Source organism: Sinohyriopsis cumingii, chromosome 15 (assembly GCF_028554795.1).
Source record: "Sinohyriopsis cumingii isolate HCF-2022 chromosome 15, ASM2855479v2, whole genome shotgun sequence".
Taxonomy (NCBI): domain Eukaryota; kingdom Metazoa; phylum Mollusca; class Bivalvia; order Unionida; family Unionidae; genus Sinohyriopsis; species Sinohyriopsis cumingii.
The window spans coordinates 66,207,224-66,223,234 of NC_142975.1; the positions used below are offsets into that span (position 1 = coordinate 66,207,224).

Here is a 16,011-nt window from a genome sequence, read left to right on the forward strand (position 1 = left end):
AATATATAAAGCAAATGTGAACGAAAGTGGAACCTGGGAGACATATTTGTAAATGCTGTCATTCGGTACAGGTACAGACACGTCAGCTTTCTTCTTGTGTGAACTGGGAGAGGTTGTCGAAAAGACTACAAATGTATTAGGTAACGTATACCTCACTGGGTAACAGTCACGAGTCCGGATCGGCAATCTTCGTTGAAAATTTGCACGATCATTTTGATCCGGTACTATCTGTTCAGAAAACGGCATAGTCTCCTACACCTTACAAACCCATGAAAGATTTGGTTCCCTTAAAAAAAAAGCAGACGAGTAATTATCATCTTATGATGCAAACAAATAAAAAGACGGAGGTATGATTAAAGAATTTGATTTGAGGGAATAAAAATAATTATGCTAATGAATTTACAGATAGAGCGCATACCATTCCACGTCTTTCAAGTGTACCCAGGTAGATTGATTTAAATTTGTTTGATCTTTTTTGTGATTGGGAGGAGTTTGAGGAAGAAATGATTGGAGAGAAAGAAACGAGCAGACATTGCTCATACTCATGTGACTTAAAATTAACATATTTACAAACTCATTAGATTTATTCGTAAATGCTTACCTTACGTTTTAGTTTCATATAATACAGATTGTATTCCATTTATTAGGCTGTCCTTATAGTAGAAGGAGTAGGTAAATATCCTCGTTAGATGTTTTTATATTGTTTTGTGAATATTTTAAAGGTTTACCATGTAGCTCTCTATAAAATACGTAATAAATACTGCGTCGCTTTCACAAGGTATTGGATTTAAAGTGCACTAGACCAAAAATGTATGTTTTGTATCCGAATTCACAGATCGACTATACGAATAATGTACATGAACGAAAAAAAAAAATACCAAAGCCATCATTCAAGTACTTAAACCAGGCACGAGATCGAAAGTGACTCATGTAATATATGGACTGCTCTAACAGCAAAGCCATGCACAGTAACGCGTAGCTATCTGATCGATAATTGTTTACCCTATTCAAAGGTATAATGTCCTGGTTGTGATATAAGCTATACGTATTGCATTGCTTTCGAAGTTCACAGATGTAATGCGCATGGGGCTAAAAGTCCATTGTGTCGGTGGAGGCATATATCTTGTGACGCAGTGCAGTATACAGATTATGCCGTGAATCATAGCCAATGAAATGCATCGTTGGATGGATTTCTATTTTACAGTCAATCTACAGCATTTCAGTCATTTGCGGTCGCCGAGTATGAGGATGAATGATGCCCGTGATCTGGGGACGGTGAAATTCGGGGACGATTCCGGAAATCTAACTCACGACCAGTCGTTGTAGAGGTGAGCATGTAACCACTTGAATACGGTCAACCGTGGCCTAGCAGAGATTAGAATTTCATGTCTGTAAGGTGTTTTTGCACTCATCAGCCCATAAATCTCCATGTATGTGTTGCGAGTGTTGATGAATCGACAGAGATGACGATTTATTTCCATAAACTTGTTTGATTGTTCAAAAACATTGTGCTTAAGGTGCAACACAACTTGTGACCAAATTGTTAAAATTCGAAGACGCTGAAAATGAAAACATCTAATATGACATAATTTTGACGAATCTTAGTATTTAAAGAGGCGTAATTTGTAGTTTAAGAAGAAAAAGCTCGTGGTAGTCAACACAAAACTTGTAGTACGTGACCCAGCCAACGTTCTCTCTGAAACTGATGTTAGGCTTAACGAATAGTATCATCAGTGCATCTGAGTAAAATTTCGCACAAACAAATTTGGTAAGGAGATATGTGAATGTCCTTTTACTTTCGAATTTTCTAATTGATATGTTAAATTTTGGTATTTCTGAGTTTGAAAATTTGATTACAAAGGCTGTTTCTTGCACGTTAGACACCCTGAACAAGATTTTTATACGTTTGGTACTCTTTATTTTTCAACATTCACAAAATAAACAAGTTCTAGCAACTTATATTAAGCACCTTCGTTGGTGCGTTTTGAGGCTTATTTGTTGTCCTTATTGTAGAAAGAAATTGGAGTAGCAGTAGAAACATCACCTGTCCCATTTGAAGCCACGGTACCAAACTTCCCCTACCGCGATCTGGATCGCTGTGTTTTGGAAAGCGAGTGCTGCCACTACGCATATCAGACAGCCAAATGTTTGCATTTTATCTATAACGGATCAAGCGTAAAATGGCTGCATAAATGAGATATAATAAAATTTACAAATGTTTAAATGTCGGAAAACACATATGTAAGACTTACTGAAACATGGGCGATAATCTTGTTTAAGATAATGTTTCCTCTCTTTACCTTTATAATTCCCTCATGTATGTGGTAGACGTTCAGCCCGAGCGTCAAGATTACGCAGTTAAGAATGCACGTCAATACAATACGGAAATTGTGTGCACTTTAAAAATTTCAGCATCTCTTGAATGAGTGAAAATAAGTTCCAGTTGAAATACTATAAGGTACTCATAACAAGTGACATAGTTTTATCGTGAATATCAAGTCATGTCATAATCGTAATTTTGTTTATGTGTGCATTGTGTAAAACAATGCTATGATATCAATCAGAGCCTATACATTCTGAATAGACTTTGATTCGAATGTTATACATGTTGATTTTACACTGCAAAATATAAGAAGCATGTTAAGGTCATAATCAACCGTTTTATCAGCGACTCCCTTGGCTTATTCTGGTTACAGGTTAAATAGATACCCCCCCCCCAATCATTTGTGATCGTTTTGTTTAGTGGCATCATTTTATTATGACGTTTTATGTATATCTGCTTCGTAATTACGGGACATAAAAATTATTTGTTGAATCATAATTGGCAGATTAATCTAACTTTTAAATGGAAAATAAATACAACTTCTCTCTCTCTCTCTCTCTCTCTCTCTCTCTCTCTCTCTCTCTCTCTCTCTCTCTATATATATATATATATATATATATATATATATATATATATATATATATATATATATATATATATATATATATTAACTTCATCATGATAAAACTATTTGAACAACATAATGGAAACGCAGAAATTCGTTTCTCATGTGTCGAATTTAAACCCATTTAAAACACAGCTGCTCTCGTAGGTGAATAACGTTCCTAAATAGGAAATTATCATATGATTCATTTACAATATTTTATTAATATGTATGACGCAGAATACATATCTTCATTACGAATGAAGCAAAACAAGTGACGGGAGGCAAAAGAGCACCCAATTTAAATGAAAGTCGAAACCTTAATTAAATACTAAAAGATAATTTGCCAGTACCTTGTTCAATATTGAATTGTACTGGATGGCTACCGACCAAATAGCCGCATTGGACAGGCAAACTTTAAGGTGTTCGCTACCTCAAATAAGAAAATATCGTCGTTGTGTGTTTCTTCTCAAATGCAAGGAATGACCAATGATTTGAGACTATTTAATGTAAAGCCCATCTATTTTCGCTAATTTACTGATATTTGTTTTTACGTGTATAAAACTACTTGAAGCGCCTTTTTCTAGGAACAGATTTTTATGCAAGATATGAAGCACCTTAAAGCTAAATTTCTTAATTTCGAAACACCCTTAATCAAAACGAAAAGATAGTTGTTCGAGTTCGTGCAGTTATTATCAGAAAACTCAGTGACTGTAAATAATTATTGTAACCCTTTTCCAACAAAAAAATTTTAATATTTTTTTTTTGTTTGTATCATGACATTCTAATTATAAAATATATCAAAGTCATTACAATAATCTAAGTAGTAAACGGGGATGAAAGTTTGACTCGTGTTCAAATATGTTTAGTCTTTGATCCCATTTAGAGTGAATAGATCTGTGTCTTTATTGTTGTTAGAACCAAACGCTATTTTTTTCTCAAGTATATATGTTGAGGTGGGATTTTGGTGGAAATTAACAGACTATTTTTTTTATCCTTATTTATTAAATTATGATAAACAAAAGATTTATAGGTAAATTAGTGAAATCAGTGGATTATAACATTAATAGAGCATTATGAAATAAGTATGTTATATCCTTGCCTCAATGAGTAGCCTATGATATGCCTCTAGGTTCCCGGATATAATGTGTATTTTCAATAGTTATGCCTTATAAAGGCCTAATTGAATAAGAAATATCACCTTACAGACAAATTATGCAAAATTCACAAAATACATTTGGTTGACTATAATACTGCTGGTTCCTTATGGAGTTTATACTCTACATGGACACTATAAGATTAACTGTACTAATTTAGTTCCCATGGTAACCCTGTTTAAATACAATGATATTATAAATTCAAAAACTTTAAAAGATTTAATGCTCATGATGAAACCTATATTTATCAGTATGGACACATCTTTGATGACAGAGTCTGTTTAGAGAAAACCATATGAGCGAGGAATTTTTTAGATGTAGATAAAACCATATGAGCTGCAGAATTTTCTAGATCTACACGTGTCTGATACACGTGCTTTCAATTCCGCACCAAAGACTCATGTACTAGCTTCATTAACCAGTGTTCCAAACTCAAGTCTGTAAAAGGACTGAAATTCCATCAATAGAACCATGTCTTAACCTTTTCAGTTGCAACTACGATAAATTCTCAAAATGTTCATTTTACTAGAATCTTACTTTCATTAACAACCAATCCTGGCGAGCCAAACCCATATTTACTCTATTTTATCATCTACCCATTTCTGGACTGGTTCCCATTCATCCTTATCATTAGTGTCGTAAATCCTATAATGCATTATTTAATCCATTAATATGTAATTTTAAAAATAAAAGCTTATTCGTGGAGTCATGTTCAACAGGGGTAGTTTATACAGTTGGGTTTCTCTGAGAGTGTCGATTTTCAATTGTTAAAAATGTGTCCTTTGAACGTTGAATCGTGTTCTGGGATACACTGTTTTAATGGGATAGACTATTCTTCACTGCACTGAATTACATGTGTAAAAACAGATTAATGATGAATGTTTCGTGCCGATATCTTTTATCTAGGAACATTTATAATACCCGATATGATTTTTATTTATGTATTTTTCTATTGCTTATTTCACTTAAATCTCAAGATCACTGTTACCAAAAATAGATATTTACCTATGCGGTGTAAATTCCGGATGATAACTTAGTTTTGTTAGAATAGTTCAGTTGTCCTAATGATAATAATTATATTTTGAATTATTAATGGATTGTTTAATTGTTCTGGTTGCCTACAAAATCATGAGTCCAGAAAGAAGTTTGAAAACATTATTAATTAATTCTTACTCGTCGCTGCACTGAGAAAATTGACCACACTCACAAAAGCACACGCATATATATATATATATATATATATATATATATATATATATATATATATATATATATATATATATATATATATATATATATATATATATATGTGTGTGTGTGTGTGTGTGTGTGTGTGTGTTTAACTTCGTGATGGTATAATACTGGGAAAGACGATTTTATTTGCTCATTAAGAAAAAAAGCATACCACGATGTTTAAAAAAGGTATAAACGTATATGCTATAATATAAAGTTTAATTGAGCCGATTATAAACTCTACTTTTAGTCCAATCTGCACAAAGCTAACAGTTCAGTTATTCGTATGGAAGTCATTGGTTGATCTGTATACATGTAACTTTAGAATTAAGTATATATGCAGTTTTCCAAGTTGACACTCAGCTCGACATTGAATTGCATGTGGAAAAAAAGAACAGTTCTAATCTATTAAAAAATCGAAAATATATTCTCGTGACATAAACGACTTTGGAAAGTTGCTTAGATAACAAAGGCATAAACTTTTAAAGGTTTCACAACAAAATTATTATATATTTGTCTCATTATCATCTTTCAAGGTGTCGATATATATTGAAAATTTCATTTCACCTACAAAATATGTACAGGATATGAGTTCACTGAGCACATTTTACGTCACGAAATATAATGAATTCCATGATCAAACCGCCAAGGAGGCCGTGATTTATTTATATATGTATTTGTCTAAGCATTTGAAAGCAAATTAAACTGACAGGAGATATTACCAAATAAACTTAAGTATAATATCCGTGCAAATATCCTAGCAAGAAGCATTGATTATTGCGATTTAAGTCTGACAACAGTCTAAGGCTTGCAATACAAATTCGAAACATTTTATTGAACAGAGATTTAGCAATGCTGGCTACCAATTTATATTCTTGTGTGTAATATTTGATATAAGAAAGGTGCGTTGGTCTCCCATTAATCATTTTATAACCTTAGCTGTCACATATACCAAATATAATTGAATTCAACCTTCATTGATCGAACACTACAATGCTTCGTGTGACCGCAAGGATTATTTTATTATTTTTTCCATTCCAGAATATCTTGAAACACGGTATTACGTATTAAAAAGTTTTTGTTTGTTTGTTTTGTACAGCTCATCTTATTGTTAAACGAAATGTTACAGATGTCACGCATGTGGACGTTTAGGTTGACATAAAATTATGCAACGAAATTAATTCGAATATTTGTTTAGAGAAATTTTCATTTTCTTGCAATGTTCGGATTTGGGTGAATTTGATGTCTCTCCTTTCAGACTGGTATATCACTGCTTTGTGTTACCTGATGTTATATTTGATTACACTCGAAGTATATTCAACTAATGTATGGTCATTTCAAAACACACGAATCTTTAAAAAAACTGTTTTGTGTAATTCAACGATATATACATGCCAGCAAAGTTATTTTGACTGAACCTATATCGTGCAGATAATATATTAGTTTCTTTTAACGAAAATAGTTTCCCTTCTAAAATTTAGAAACAAAATATATAATTATGGAGTTACGTTTCAGCATTTGTTATAAATCAACAAATCGATTATATAACACATACATATATACAAAACCGATCTTTCTCTCCAGACATTTGCTAAGGCATTGGTGTCACCATTTTGATAGTAAACATGTTATATCATGTTTTGTAGGCTTTACAAGAAAGTGTTTGTACGTGTATGTTCTTTTCCTCTCATATCTGTTAACGTTTCCCTCACACGATTCGTACTGATTTGTTCTATACATTATTGCTTCAATACTATAAATCACGAATGACTACAATCGGACCAAAATTAGCTGTACATACTTCATAAAAGACCCATGACGACGGTCAGATGGAGGAATGCTCTGCATAATAATTCCGATGACCTATCGAAATGCCTTCCGCTATTTGCGTGAGACAAGAATATGCCTCGGATGTATGTCGGTGTAGTAATTTACAGATAACTCATGCATATTGTAGACTGGAAATATTTGTGCAAATAAAGAAATTCATGCTTTTCTGACAATTTCGTCTCTTTCTACGATTGTATTGTTTATAGGATTGACTAAAATGTTGCAAATGAAAAAATAGTTCAATAGTTGAATGAATTCACAGCCTTTTGGTTAATCCTTGTTTTGTATATAGCCGTGGCGGTCCAATTAACACTGTCGGCATGATCCGTTGGATTGATCCCGAAGTTGCAACTGTAAAAACCTGACCATTGACAACAATCAGGGCAAAGATAGCTCTGCATTTAATTCACATTTCATTTTAAGAAAAAGTAAAAACAGAAGACTATACAGTAGGTTGCGAAAGTTCTCTAGCTCCGTATTTGTTTTACCCCTTTGCCAAGTAAACCATTTCTAACGTTAAAAGAATGATAAATATCCTAGCCATCTCATCTGGTCATACTTAACCTTATCTTGAAGTCCATACGTTCAAGATTCTTTATCTGAACATCTATCATAACTATGGCACATGACCGCATTATTTAAGCAAGAACATTTTAAAAACAATTTGCATTCACTCTGTATAGTTTATTTATCTCTTTTCGTTTGAGGCTGTTATAAGAAACTCATAGCTTTAGATGAAATAATTGAATCAGGTTGATGCATGGGAAGATTCCACTTAATCTGACACATTTTCGGACATGCTCTCGGAGTGTGCGTTCTTGAGAGAGCTAGACAGGGAAAAGAGCCATGACTGTTTTGGTCGATCGCTCGTTTTATTTATAGTTTGTTACCTTGATATATGATTTGAAAGCATTACTAAACCGATCTAATTTGCACCTTATTAAATATACAACTTTATGTTTCAACGGAAATAGCAGTTGAAAATATTTAAGATTAGTACATACAGATTTAATCTTTAATGGTTGATCTGGCGTTCGATACAAATGTTCAATCTGTGATTCCGTATCAAATACCTAAAATGCGTATTACACACCCGACCTGGAATTACTTTTTCGTCTTTAAATATTCAACAATAGTTCACTTGCAAAATATCGCGAATGTGTTTTTGCTGCACATTTCAAAATTCTAACATGTCAACACACGTTTGTAATTTTAAAAATGCAAGTCATATTGGGTAAAACTGGCCGCTTTTGCGGATGATGATATAGAGAAGTACCGTAAGTAGCAACGAGTTTATTTTCATTTCACGGTAACCAGAGAGAGAGAGAGAGAGAGAGAGAGAGAGTACTTTGCCGCTTAAGTTTTGTATAAAATCCAGACAAAGTAAGAAAGAGTATGGTAGACGTATCAAGATAGACATATAAATGAGGGACACTAACAATGGCTACATAAATTGAACCTCAAATGAGTCTGCGAACTGCCGCACAGTGCGGAATTCTGGGCGGAACGATCTTAAACAAAACGTCTAAGAAACCGATGAAGAAAAATTTCTGAAGCGTGCACACGTTGATCTCATTCCCAGCTACAAAAATGATGACACAGAGAAAGGACATTCCGCAATATAAAATTCCAAATTTGTCCAATGATCTATTGCAACTTCAGAGTTTCAAAATAATGTCTATCATAAATTTTCAATATGTTTTAAACAGCAGGTTAAAGCGGGGGAATTTTCAATGTGTCTATTATTAATACTGTGGAATAGAATTTGTTTTGTACATCTGATGATAAAACTGCCAAACATTTGCAACTGAAAGGTGGACGTATCACAGACAACAGCTGATGTTTTAACTGTGATGAACATTTAAAAGAATTTAATCTTGTTACAATGTTATTGACTTTTTATAACTGCGACACATGCAGGGAAGTGTATGTTTCTTTACGTTTAAAATTCGTACTACCGTGCAAGGAGAATAAAATACTCCCCCACACTATTGTTTAGAATTTTCTTTTGAAGAATATTGGAATGAATATTTAAAATAAAGTCCTCTTGTTAGAAAGAGACCAAATCAGCATTTTCTTAAACATGTATGCTTAAATTATCACATTGTAAGTTAAATGCATCAATAATTTCTTGTTTTGGATGAAAACATAAAAAAGAGATTTTGAAAGTTTTGTAAATGAATGAGCTTTCTGAACAAAACTGAATGTTTTTAGTTGCTGTTAGTTGATGAAATTTGCCCAAAAATTGCTTGGAAGTAGAGTGTACACGTTATGCAATTAGCTTGTCCAAAAGAGTATTTACTGATCCAAAACCTATGTTCCATTTGAGATTTGAGAAGGAAGGACAAAATCCACTTACCTATGATTGCAGTTTAAATCGATTGATATGTCCCATACGACAGTGGTAAAATCTGGAAGTTAAACAGAACATTACCGGCGATGTAGAGAGACAGATTCTGCTACTGCATAGTATATATCTAGGCTTAACCACAGTTATGTATATGGAGATATTCGGTGGGTTGTGCATGATCTTTTATAAAACGCCAAAATCCATGATTCATTTATTTAAAAGTATACATTTCAATAATTGAAACGATTATGTGAATTAGAAAGGGGATATTAAGAAATGCATAATCACATAAGTGTTTTATTCCGCTGTATCATCCTCGTTAATTCCGCACACTCGGAACCAAACATATGTAGTTTTGTTTATGTAAGACACCTATAAGTCTTTCAATTTATTCAACTATATCCATCCATCTGTCCGTCAGTCCTTCCATCAAACCATCCATCCATCCATCCGGTCTACTTCACATTGTTAAGAACTTCATTCATCAGACTTTATTCTTTGATCTCTCAATATAGAGCATTTTAAAATATTGTCTAAATTTTATTCAACTTATTATTATCATTATTCAAATTATTATTGTTATTATTGTTATTATTATTATTATTCAATTACACACCACTCTTTCACAACAGATTAAAAAGCGTTCGTCTATTAAGCCATGTGTTTAGTAAAATGAATATTCGAAGATTTATTAATTTATTTTAAGTAGACGATGAAAATTACGAATTCTACCCAACAGCACGAGGAGGTCTCCTTCTTTAAAAAATAATGTGTATCAAAGATTTTGACAATCGTTATAAATTCATTAAGTAAATAAGATTGTGATTACATTCCTTCCAGCATGTAACATCTACCTGCAAATACCGATAATTTAATATTATCGTTAGCAAATATTGTTTCTTTAAACAGAGACATACTAAAACAAGCTTTAAGATGTCTCGGTTTTTTGGCAGGCGAATGGATTTATAACAACTCCGCTCTGCGGAACTATTCATGCCCTCTTGTAATATGTTTCATCGTTTATCTTGTTCGTCACAATGCTCATATTAATTTGGACAGGTATCGCTTAGTAATTGTTTTATTTTTTTTGTGCTGCACCCATACCTTTACATTTCTGGACTTTGTAGTCGGCACTATATACCCGGTATTGTGCGACGAAGACAAGTAAGCTAAATCAATATGGGTCGCACAACAAACAATTAGCGTTGCTTTATGAGTCACCTTTCTAATTTTGTATGTTGCAGTTCAAAATAAAATTAAAAATTGTAAACAAAATTTTGATTATACTCATACTGCAGCTTCTCCAACAATATTGTCTACCTGCTGCTGCTACTAGAAACAACGATACAATTATGTATATTTGAATTTAAGAAGTTTTGAAAAGTGTAACTGATCATTTTCTACATATCCTTGTTTAAATTCCATAATATGACATTGTGGTATGTTGATATTCACAGAGAGAGAGAGAGAGAGAGAGCGAGAGAGAGAGAGAGAGAGAAGAACATCGGTTTTGAGATTTTGAATTACCTCATACAATACAACTGAAAATGGTGATGACATCCATCATACGTACTATTGAAGTTCACGGGTGGATCCAAGAATAAAAAAATATTAATTGCTGTCAATCGTCCTGATGCGCATGTTTCCTTTGTCCACGTAAGGTCATTGCATAATACACGAACGAACGGTATGGTGTTTATCGGCACATCAGCACAAGAAGGTTGCACAATGCAATTGGAGTAAAGTACCACACCACGGTAGCCGACCGGGCCTGAACCAATTGCAGGATTTGAATCCGCTTTTTTTCTTTCAATATTTGGACATACTAACCACTGAGCTACCGTGGCCCCTACCTTGGACCATCGCCTCTCGTAGAATACACCATCCACATCTAATTCCGTACCTTCTAACCCATAATGGGTTTCCAAAGGAACGTGTACATGCAATGGGGCACTTATTGGACACCAACGTATAGCTGTGTATAGGTATGAAACTAGAAGAGATGAAGGCCAATTAACATGCATGCATGCATGCATACATACATACATACGTACGTACGTACGTACATACATACATACATACATACATACATACTTACATACATACATACATTATTACTATGACACCTTTCCGATGGCCTAATGGTTAGAGCGTCCGTCTCGGATGCGGAAGTTCGTGGGTTCGATGCCCAGCCGAGTCATACCAAAGTCCGTATAGAAATGGTACTAACAGCTGCCTCGCTTGGCGCTCAGCATTAAGTGTTAGGACTGGTCGGCCTGGTGTCAGGATAATGTGACTATGTGGGACATCATGCTACATATCTGCTCATGATGCCCGAATGCTAGACATCACTATAAACTGCCACACCGCAGACATCGTAGCGATATGACTGAAAATTTGTTTAAACTACGTTAAACATCCAAATCGCACACACACACACACACACACACACACACACACCTTTTTGCTATGAATACAATCCTAATTTGAGAGCCGTAGTAGCTCAGGTGTTTGAGCGTCGAGGTCGTAGGAAGAATACCCGCCAAAGTCAGGCCAACCCGGGTTGGCCGCCTCGGTGTGTCCGCGAGAAAAGCACTTAGCTCACATTTCCTCGCCATGATATGGTCAAAAATATGCTTAAAGTGCCGTTGAAACCCACATAACAAACTTATTTCGAGAATTCATATACACATTCATACCTTTCCAATGAAAACAAACCTATTCCGAGATTCACATTTATTCATTGTTTGCTTATTCATATTTATCGCATTCAGTGCATTGTTTCACTGTGTATGCTTAAATAATTAATTGTGTAATCGAACGGAGATGACATTTTAATACGTGCAAGCCATACTTTAAAATCATGATATACTCTGGACTTATTTTGATCCGAGAATACACGGAGAGAGACTTTAAAAACGTTTGGATGGTTTATTAAACGTATGGCGGATTGAACTGTGGTCTCAATCAGCAAGTTCTAGATATGCCTAAGAACTGCAGTGTTTCCGAAACTAACCTTTTCTCGTTGTATTTTATGTTCTTGATTAATGATTTCAAAATATTTAATCATTTCATCTAGGCGAATAAATATAGATTTAGTTTCTCCTCTGGGACCTAGTTCATAAATAAAATACCCAAGTGCATAATCCTTACTGGTGAAGCCAAAATTAGTCCCAACATTACATTGTTTATAGCAAGTAAACGATCTTTGTATGATGGGGTAATTTCGTGGTATGTTTTATTGTCCGTGATGAAATCAGACTTTTTTTGGTACAGGTGGATGCGGTGGAGGTGCCTCTGGAGCAACATCAGGCCATCCTAACACTGACCTGATCAATGAAGAATATATATCAACAGCGTAATCGGGAGAGCTTATCTGTTGGTTCATGTAGTGTTATTTTTATTTCGGATTTCCTCCAGGTGATATTTTTTATTCTGCGTGCAAATGCATCATTGATCTGTTCGATTTGATAAGTGCCGGTTGGTATTCCAACAACTGTCCAGTCGGGAGTTCTATTAGAGTTAAATGATGTATCACCTGACAAAGGTTACGAACATTAGAATAATAGTTTTAAAATTTAAATGTTCACACAACAACAGGTTTTACTAAGTCTGGCATGTTACGTTTTTTTATAGATGTCAATAATGTATTCTTCATCCAGATGTCACATTCTATTGCGCCCAATTAAATTGATTATATGAAAAGAGGACTTATCATAATGACAATTGCTTCGATCTACTGTCCCTTTGCATAGGTTATTGTTTGACAATACTTTCAAGATAATTTCTTGGTTGGTCATCTACCCGCGAGGGTATGAGAGAGACATGAGAGATATGCAGCAGTTATAAGAGGTTTCTCCTATTCACTTGCATTTTCCAAATCGTAAACAGGTGCACATTTACTCTCTTGTCGATTGAGTCTCTGTTAAAAAAGATTTTCCTTTATCCGTTGCTTAAGTTATCTCCATGTGTTCTCTACCCCTAATGTATTACCTGTGGTTTACATGTTGGTTTAATGATATGAATACGAACAATGTTGTTCGGTAATAATTGAAAAGTTCTAACTAGTTTTTGTCCCAAGCATTTGCATTGCATAACATATCATAATGTGGACGCAGAAAACTTAAAGATCGTATTTTATAATACAAAAAAGGATTACTTATGTATTGGTTGGATTGAACACTATGTGTAAGTAATGGTTTAAGTATAGTTCTGTAATTGATTTCGTAAGTTGTAATTTTATATCTATAACTATTTATAGTTATGCCAATTGAACATAGTTTGGAGGAGTGATGAACGTAATAACTTCTAAATCGATTACACCAAATGCACCAACAGCTTTCACTGCATTATAGCTTTTCATTGCAGATTGTAACCGATTTTCAAGCTCCATAATTTCATGCATCTAGTAAATATTAACTTAAATTCTTAATACATTCCACAGCACGCTTACATAATTTCTGTAACAGAGTAAGCCGGCAAAGCGGGTAATCAAATAGCGATTTAATCAGAATGGACATGTTTCATTTCTTTTTGAGTGTATATGGAATGTTTTAAGACGATATGCGATTGATTTCAGAATTAAGTGAGGTCGTCTAAGCTCGTAAGATCACACGAGGTAAAAATGTTTAGGAGACCCGCATAAATGAATGTGACCTAATATAGACTGAGTATTGTTCCTATATTTCTGTGAACCTGAAATCCAGCAAAATCAGAAATTTCCTTATATTCTGCTATGGCACAAGTCAATCAGCTGGGATTAAGCCAAAATGCTTACATGTTTCATTGATTCTGTATGTTTGATTGATCGACGACATCAGCGCACACTGCAGTTGATAGAAATATATAATAAATCATCACATAATTATGCCCGTTGCATTACATTAAGAAAACTTAGGAAAAGAAAACCTGGTCTTCAAACGCTTTCATTTTAATTATTTCTTTGACACATTCATGCAATTCTTGTTGATATGTTGAAAGAAAAATATAACAATAGATATAAATAGATAATAACAGTGTGAAATGGTTGTTCTAAATATCATGTGGCTAAAAAGTGAAATCGAAAAGCTGAAAAAACAATCCTTTATCGACAATAATCAAAATAATACTCTTATAAAATAAATAAGTTATTTAAAGAAGGAAAACACATTCAAATAAAATTAAGAACTTTTTACATAAAATAAGCATGTTCTGAAGTCTAGCTACTAGAACTGAATGCTATTTTTGATGTTTACACAAATATCTAGCGATAACATACAACTTTACTCATTATTTCAATGAGGTGTTAAAAATTGGTAACTCTTGCTCGAAATACATATATCCTTCGTTTTGATTGGTCGGAACAGTTGTAATTACGATGTTGAACCAAGAAACATTTTATCATGTGACCAGAGTGTGAAAGCATTTAAGAAAACAGAGACGGGACAAAAAGTAATAGACATAACCGAATCAAAAGATGGACGGAACAGCGCCAACCAGAGATGATGAACATGACTACAGCAAAAATCGAATTCTCAGAATGCCATGAATACACAATAGGCACCATGATCGTTTCCACATTTTCTTAGAGCAGGGAACTGAAAAGGAGATAATTATGGTTAAGGAGTTGAGAATTTTTCTTTAGTTTGGGTTTCAAAAATTAAAGATTGCAAGGTAACAAAAATAATAAATGATATTCTTATCAAATGCCATATAACAAGACCTCTAAATAGATTTATTCGATGTCAAATTGGTAATGTCCTTGGGTGCATTCGTGACTTTGCATATCACGTTAGAAAGGAGCGCTGTCAAGTCAACTACCTAACATACTTTTCAAAATTACATTTGGACAAAAATACACAGACTTTCAAAAGATGTTATATCGTAAATTCGCCACATTTGTAAACAGTGAACGTTCAATCATTGTAGAATGCAAAGAGAATAGTTTTTTTTTTCAAAAACACCTATTAAATAAATACGTTCTCTTTTTCTATCTCCCTATTTCTTTCTTTCTTTCTTTCTTTCTTTCTTTCCCTCTCTCTCTCTCTCTCTCTCTCTCTCTCTCTCTCTCCATTGGATGGTTTGACTAACCTTTACCATTATTCATAGTTCCAGAAACATCGTCGTATAACACAAGCGAAACTCCCCAATGCACGTATTTGCATGAATATTTGACCCTATCTAGCTACGATAATCATGAGAGAGAGAGAGAGAGAGAGAGAAGTGGGCGTCCATTTGGACGTTTTTATATTTAATATTTAATTACGAGTTTTATAACATTATAACAGGTTTAAGAATCAAAGACAACATGCATTAAATATGCAACAGTGTGTGCCTCGTAAATGGCAAATTTAATACATAGGCAAAGTGTCGACTGGCGACTGCAACTATGTATCATTGATATGATGAACAATGTTGATAGATCGCAAGGAAAGTGTAAACATACGACAAACCAGATTACTGTAGGTTAATTGGTACAAGTTCAGTTTTGATGTTTTCGTCCAGCGCTATGTGATTCTCTCTCCCTCCAGATGTT

At 33.9% G+C, this 16,011-nt stretch overlaps 1 long non-coding RNA gene across 1 annotated transcript in view; it reads left to right on the forward strand.

The window, feature by feature from the left end:
- Positions 1 to 1,027: 1,027 nt before the first annotated feature.
- Positions 1,028 to 16,011, forward strand: part of LOC149781970 (uncharacterized) — a 47,035-nt gene continuing 32,051 nt past the window's right edge. The window contains exon 1 of the long non-coding RNA XR_016414545.1: positions 1,028 to 1,328. This is a non-coding gene — a long non-coding RNA (uncharacterized LOC149781970). The remainder of the gene's footprint in view (positions 1,329 to 16,011) is intronic.